Consider the following 8,311-nt stretch of genomic DNA (forward strand, 5'->3'; position numbering starts at 1 on the left):
TCATACAACCATCTCATCCCCTGTCATCCCCTTCTCCTCCTGCCTTCAGTCTTTAACAACATCAGGGTCTTTTCCAAGGAGTCAGTTCTTCACATCAGGTGGCCAAAGTATTGGAGTTTCAGCTTCAGTATCAGTCCTTTCAATGAATATTCAGGACTGATTTCCTCTAGGATGGACTGGTTGGATCTCGGTGCTGTCCAAGGGGCTCTCAAGAGTCCTCTCCACACCACAGTTCAAAAGCATCAGTTCTTTGTTGCTCAGCTGTCTTTATAGTCCAACTCTCACATCCATACATGACTACTGGAAAAACCATAGCTTTGACTACCAGACCTATGTTGGCAAGGTAATGTTGGTGCTTTTTAATATGCTGTCTAGGTTGGTCATAACTTTTCTTCCAAGGAGCAAGTGTCTTTTAATTTCATGGCTGCAGTCACCATCAGCAGTGATTTTGGAGCCCCCAGAAATACTCTTACTCTTTCCATTGTTTCCCCATCTATTTACCGTGAAGTCATGGGACCAGAAGCCATGACCTTAGTTTTCTGAACATTGAGTTTTAAGCCAAATTTTCACTCTCCTCTTTTACTTTCATCAAGAGGCTCTTTAGTTCTTCTTCATTTTCTGTCAGAAGGGTGGTGTAATCGGCATATCTGAGGTTATTGATATTTTTCCCAGAAATCTTGATTCCAGCTTGTGGTTCATCCAGCCTGGTATTTCACATGATGTACTCTTCATATAAGTTAATTGAGCACGGTGACAATATAACAGCCTTGACGTACTCCTTTCCCGATTTGGAACCAGGCTGTCATTCCATGTCCAGTTCTAACTGTTGCTTCCTGACCTGCATACAGATTTCTTAGGAGGCAGGCCAGGTGGTCTGGTATTCCCATCTCTTTAAGAATATTCCACAGTTTGTTGTGATGTACACAGTCAAAGGCTTTGGAGTAGTCAATAAAGCAGAAGTAGATGTTCTTCTGGAACTCTCATGTTTCTTTGATGATCCAACAGATGTTGGCAATTTTATCTCTGGTTCCTCTGCCTTTTCTAAATCCATCTTGAACATCTGGTATTTCACAGTTCATGTACTTTTGAATTCTGTCTGGAGAATTTTGAGCATTACTTTGCCAGTGTGTGAGATAAGTGCAATTGTGCGGTAGTTTGAGCATTCTTTGGCATTGCCTTTCTTTGGGATTGGAATGGAAACTGACCTTTTCCAGTCCTGTGGCCACTGCTGAGTTTTCCAAATTTGCTGGCATATTGAGTGCAGCACTTTCACAGCATCATCTTTTAGTATTTGAAATAGCTCAACTGGAATTCCATCACCTACACTAGCTTTGTTTGTAGTGAAGCTTCCTAAGGCCCACTTGATTTCGCATTCCAGGATGTCTGGCTCTACGTTGAGTGATCGTGGTTACCTGAGTCATGTAGACCTTTTTTGAATAGTTCTTCTGTGTATTCTTGCCGCCTCTTCTTAATATCTTCTGCTGCTGTTAGATCCATATCATTTCTGTCCTTTATTGTGCCCATCTCTGCATGAAATTTCCCCTTGGTATCTCTAATTTCCTTGAAGAGATCTCCAGTCTTTCCCATTCTATTGTTTTCCTCTATTTATTTGCCCTGATCACTGAGGAAGGCTTTCGTATCTCTCCTTGCAATTATTTGGAACTCTACATTCAAATGGGTATATTTTCCTTTTCTTCTTTGCCTTTAGCTTATCTTCTTTTCTCAGCTATTTGTAAGGCCTCCTCAGACAACCATTTTCTCTTTTTGCATTTCTTTTTCTTGTGGATGGTCTTGATCACTGCCTCCTGTACAATGCCATGAACCTCTGTCCATAGTTCTTCAGGCACTCTGTCTGTCAGTTCTAATCCTTTGAATATATTTGTCACTTCCACTGTATAATCATAAGGGATTTGATTTAGGTCATACCTGAATGGTCTAGTGGTTTTCCCTATTTTCTTCAATTTCAGTCTGAATTTGCCAATAAGGAGTTCATGATCAGAGCCACAGTCAGCTCCCTGTCGTGTGTTTGCTGACTGTATAGAGCTTCTCCATCTTTAGCTGCAAAGAATGTAATCAATCTGATTTCAGTATTGACCATCTGGTGATGTCCACGTGTAGAGTCTTCTCTTGTGTTGTTGGAAGTTATCTGTTCTTCCAGGTTGCATGATCAAAATCTCTAAGTACAGTGCTCGCTTCGGCAGCGCATATACTAAAATGGATCTTCTCTGTAGAGAAGATTAGCATGGCCCCTGCACAAGGATGACACGCAAATTCGTGAAGCGTTCCATATTTTTTTAATAAAACTTTATTACACACACACACACACACACACACACAAATCTCTAAGTACAGACATATTTGCAAAGATAGTTTACATATGCTGCTTGGAAAACTTATTATTTAATTCTAACATTTTTTGAAGGCATAGATGCCTAAAGAATAGAACAAGAAGAGTCTTTCAGCTCTTAATGCTTTAATTTTAAACTATTAGAACGAGGGATCAATCCATTCACATCAAAATCAAAGGGATCTTATTGCCTAGTTTTTCCTTCCTGCTGCTTTACCTTTCCTAACTCTTCCCCTTGTTTTGCATCAGTTCAGTGAGCATCTTAATTCGCTTAACCCAATATTTCTTTCCTAAAAGTGACGTCAAGCTTGCAGATACTTACTTTGAAGAGTAAAGAGGAAATTTCATTTTACAATTGTATATTTCAAAAGTAGTAAATAAAAATTCTGTCAATTCAAGGCACTGAGTAAGAGAATAACTTCTGAAAGTAACATTTTAAAATATACTGGCCTTGTAGAGAAAAAGCACCAGGTATGCTTTTTACTTAAGATCAGAAATCAAAACATTGTCTCACCTCAGTTTCCTGGTAAATGCCAAATTTTTTACTCCTTTCATCAATCCACTTGCTATCCTCCCCCCACCCAACTTTGCATTTTTCTCTCTTAAGTATTAAAGTTTAATGATACTTCACTTCCACTAAAGTATAAGGAGGTTGCATGGGGGTTGTTACTCCAACTCTTCTCAATGCAATTGCCATCATTTTCTGTCCTCTCACAATTTAGTCCAAGGTTCTGTTGGGATGTTCTGTTAACATGCAAGACCCTTTAAGAAGATCCTTTCTCAGAAAATCAGTTACAGAGTTCCATTCTAATCCCCAAAACCTTGTATAGAGTCTAATTTTGCTACAAGAATGTTATAAAATTTCAAAAAATAATATTTGTCAAAGCTATTTCTACACATATAAACTAAGATGGGGAACCAAGTAACTACCAAAATGCTTGATGTCAAAGTAAGTTTGGATGGACCATTTAAACAGTGAGTCAAAAATTATTCTGAATATTTTTGTTTTGAATATATGAATACCTGCTTCCACTTCACTTTACACAGGTATCTGAGGGCTTAGGCTGATTAAAATAATCTGAACACTGTTCCAGAAGTCTAATCCCAAAGCATCGGACTCACTCTACATACCAGATCCACCCTTCACTGGATTGAGCTGCTGGACATACCATGTACAACAGGCTGAATGTATTTTGGTAAAAAATGTGAATCTGTACGGATGGGTTTTAAGAACAATATCTTGGTACCCATCTTGTGCTGTCCAGGGATGTATATATAAAGCAATGACTAAAAATTAGCCTTTAAAAATTCTAAGCTTTTCTTCCTTGGTTTCCAGACCAACTCGTACATGAGAGTTTTTTGTGGTGCCTGAAGCTAGTGCCTTACCCAGAATCAGTGATTAATAGTGGTATGGTAGCTAAAGGAGAAAAGGGGTTTTGTTTATGTGCTATGAGATCATCACAGGCCTACTTCAGTGTGTCAAGATGGGGTGAGTGTAAAAGGACACATTGGGTGCTGGGTGTCTGATCCAGGGTTCTTGCCTCCCCTAATTGCTATACCCATCTAGTTGTTGTACTTCCTGGGGTGTGTAAGGACTCCACAAGTCACTGATTTGTTGATTGCCAAGTGACCTAGCTTGTATAAATATAATGTGTTGGTTTTTCTCCATGTTCTTTTGTGGATGTATTGTTTACAAACTTCTTTCTGTAACCAAGAGAAAAATAGCCAAAACATCTTTGACAAAATGTTCTGTACCAGGAAAAAGAAATTGAAATATAAGTTTGGATATCCTTCGTCTCAAAGTGAGGACCTTAAGCCATCCTATCTTTTGCCTTTCCCTTCTTCTATTTTCTATTTTGGACCAAATCTAGATTCTAAAAAGCTGACTTATATCACACTCCTTCTTTCATACCTCCCCAAAAGCCCACACACCTACGCACTACACATTTAACCTGTGGGATGTCTCCGCAACATTTAAGCAATTTGAGTAACAACTCTGAAAAATCTAGAAACACTCCATCCCTTGTTCTCAACCTTCTGGATCATGTGTATTTCTGGATGATTCATGCCAAATACACTGGGTAGACCACACCTACTTAAATTTCAAATCCTAGGGTAGAGAGAAGCAATGAGCAGGCCTTTCATACAGAAACTGGGGTCAGAAGCTCAAAGAAGGAAAAGAAGTATATAGACACGTCACTCAGGAACTTTTATTCAGGTTAATAAACTTATGTCAAAATATCACAAGATAGTTTAACAGAATACAGATGAATACAGCTCCATATTTACTGCTAGAAATCAAAACTGTGTTCAAAATCTTGAATTTATGAGGAAGAAGGGTAGGAAAAATGTGTACCTATCTGTTCTTTGTCTTATCCCCTCTCCTCTTTCCTGACTGCAGGAGACTGAGTCCCCATGTGCTTTGGTGAGCCTATCACTGGGGAATTTGTGTGATGGTTGATTGTGCTGTGATGGGGACTTCCTTTACCATTTGCCATCATTTTGTAACACATGTGTTGCTCCTTTTCCCTCCCCCTCGTTGTTCCCAGGAAAAATACAGTGAATTGTGGCACTGAAAAAAAAAAACCAAAAAAAACAAAAAAATCCACAAACAATGAAGGGAATGTGCTCAAGAAGACATTGTTGAAAACTGTAGAAAGCACGCCTATATTGACTTGGAAGATGTGGTAAATTTCCCAAAGCACCCATCAACTAACCACAAAAATTCTAAAATCCTCATTGTATAGGTTAAGACTAGATAGAGTAGTAGAAAACAATGGAGGGTAGCCTTTCATAGGCTCCATTGGGTGTTAAATTTCTCTGCTCTTCTGACAATAACATCTGGATAATTGCATCTCCTATAATTATTATGTGTTATTCTTGGTCATGCTCTATTATGTTGTAAGATAAAAATGGGCAGAATACTGTTACTATAGATAGGGATCTTTACATATATTTTTTTCCTAAGCAGATTTCCTGTATGATTATGCATTTTAATTTCACAATGAATTATATGTGTGGAGCATGCATGTGCATGCTTGAATCCTTTCAAAGTGTATAGAAGAAGATATGCAGATGGCAATTTGTGAACAATTTCTTCTCCTTTTCTTTTTTGCTGAAAAAGAACTTATTTCAATAAGTTGTGTTTTAGGCATGACACCCTCAGCCTAGGACCCTAGTGGGTTATAGCCTGATGTAATTCATTATATTTGTTGTAAGGAAGTACGCCCAACAAAGGCATCACTTATTATTTCATAGGGACTGTTTTTATTATGATCCATGTGATAAATTTTTCTCAGATCTCAATCTTTACAACATGGTTATACTTTATCTTTGGTAATTCTCTGATCTTTTTTTAATGTATAGTTGATAAGAATGTTTGATTTATATTTCTCCTTTTTCATTTACTACCAAAAATCTCAGAGACAAATTAGTGACCCATTAGTCATAATGACCATTTTAGATATTACCTTAGTCTATCTTTTTTTTTTTTAATTCTTAGAGCCTTTATTGTATCTTCCTCTATTTTTTTCTTTGTTTCAAAATTAACTTTGATTTACTGGCCAGAATCCTACCCCAGTATGATATTATACAACAACTGTTGCAGTAAATCCTGTTGTGTGATAGTGAGTAGAAAATATTTTTGCACACTCCAGGGTCAGTCAGTTTGTACTTTGAAGATAGAATTTGAAAACATTTAATGTGTGTTTGTGTGGTCAGTTGTTCAGTTGTGTCCTACTTTTTGCAACCCACCAGGCTCCTCCATCCCTGGAATTTTCCAGGCAAGAATACTGGAGAAGTTTGCCATTTTCTATTCTTGGGGATCTTCCCAACCCAGGGGTCCAACCAGTGTCTCTTGCATCTCCAGCATTGGCAGGCAGATTCTCTACCACTGAGCCATCTGGGAAGCTCTAACATTTAATACTGGATCTCTCTTTTTTAAAATTAATTATTATTTATTTTTATTGGAGGATAGTTGCTTTACAATGTTGTGTTTGCTTCTGCCATACAACAACGTGAATCAGCAATAAGTGTACATACATATCCATTCCCTCTTGAGCCTTCCCCCAACACCCCGTCATCCCACCCCTCTAGGTCATCACAGAGTGTCAGGCTGGGTTCCCTGTGTTAAATAGCAGCTTCCCAGTAGCTACCTGTTTTACACATGGAAGTTTATATGTGTCAGTGCAACTCTCTCAATTCATCTCACCCTCTCTTTCCTCCTTAGTGTCCACAAGTCCATTCTCTACAGCTGTGTCTCTATTCTTGCACTCCAAATAGGCTCATGAGTACCATTTTTCTAGATTTCATATATATGCCCTAATATACAATATTTGTTTTTCTTTTTCTGACTTCACTCTGTATTACAGGCTCTAGGTTCATCCATCTCAGTGCAACTAAGTCTCATTCATTCCTTTTTATGGCTGAGTAATATTCCAATGTATATATATACCATATCTTTATCTGTTCATCTGTTGATGGACATCTAGGTTGCCTCCATGTCCTGGCTATTGTAAATAGTGCTGCAATGAACACTGGGGTATATGTGTCTTTTTGAATTATAGTTTTCTCAGAGTACATGCCCAATAGTAATACTGTTGTGCCATATAGTTGTTTTAGTCCTAGTATTTTAAGGAATCTCCACATTGCTCTCCATTGTGGCTGTATCAATTTATATTCACACCAATTCAAGAGGGTTCCCTTTTCTCCACATCCTCTCCAGCATTAATTGTTTTTTTTTTGATGTTTTTTTTAATTGTAGATTTTTTTGATGATGGCAATTCTGACCAGTGTCAAGCTGATACCCCATTGTAGTTTTGATTTGCATTTCTCTAGTAATGAGTGATGTTGAACATTTTTATTCATGTGTTTATTGGACATCTTATGTCTTCTTTGGAGAAATGTCTGTTTAGGTCTTCCACCCATTTTTTTTTTAATTGAGTTGATTGTTTTGCTGACATTGAACTGCATGAGTTGCTAGAATCAACCTTCCTGGCTTCAGACTATACCACAAAGCTATAGTCATTGAGACAGTATGGTAGTGGCACAAAAACAGAAATCAATGGAGCAAATAAATCAATGGAACAAAACAGAAAGCTCAGAGATAAACCAACACACCTACATGGGATCTTACCTTTGACAAAGGAGGCAAAATATATACAGTGAATAAAAAGCAAATTCTTCATTAAGTGGTGCTGGGAAAACTGGACAGATACATGTAAAAGAAAGAAATTAGGACACTTCCTAACACTATACACAAAAATAAACTCAAAATGGATTAAATTTCTAACTGTAAGGTCAGACACTATGAACTCTTAGAGGAAGACATAGGCAGAACACTCTTTGACATGAGTCACAGTAAGATCCTCTTTGACTCACTTCCCAGAGTAATGGAAATAAAAACAAAAATAAACAAACAGGATATAATTAAACTTAAAAGCTTTTGCACAGCAAAGGAAACTATAAAAAAGATGAAAAGACAACTTTCAGAATGGGAGAAAAGGATTGCAAATAAGGCAACTAATTTCAGTCTATTTTTATGTTAACTCATTGATCCTTACCTTTCCATTTTTTAATCTTTCAAAAACTTTTTCATTGAATTTAGTTTTATTATCACAAGTACTTTTTGAACAAGTTGGACATTAAAGAAATAAATGATTTGTCAAATGAATGGATGTGTTATTCTTAACTCTCCAATGCATACTATGGAAACTGAACAAGCCTGTCATAAAATCTATAAGAAAGTATAAAAATCAGTATTTTTTTTAGAACAACCCAGATGAGTACCATGCACCTACTTTATATTCATCTGTCTCATTGTAGTCACGTTGTATCATGACCCACCTTTCCCCTCCTTCGGTATATTTCAGACTGTTGAAACAAAGATGCTTCTGTCAGACTAAGACTGTGAATCTGTTTCTCCTATGGTGTAGTTTACATGTGTGTCTGCACATATTACTATGA

At 37.3% G+C, this 8,311-nt stretch overlaps 1 non-coding gene across 1 annotated transcript; it reads left to right on the forward strand.

Moving 5' to 3' along the window:
- The first annotated feature begins 2,185 nt into the window (after positions 1 to 2,185).
- Positions 2,186 to 2,294, forward strand: LOC133253586 (U6 spliceosomal RNA). The gene has a single exon (XR_009738362.1). It is a non-coding gene; the product is annotated as a U6 spliceosomal RNA (small nuclear RNA).
- Positions 2,295 to 8,311: the final 6,017 nt, after the last annotated feature.

This window comes from Bos javanicus, chromosome 8 (genome assembly GCF_032452875.1).
Source record: "Bos javanicus breed banteng chromosome 8, ARS-OSU_banteng_1.0, whole genome shotgun sequence".
Taxonomy (NCBI): domain Eukaryota; kingdom Metazoa; phylum Chordata; class Mammalia; order Artiodactyla; family Bovidae; genus Bos; species Bos javanicus.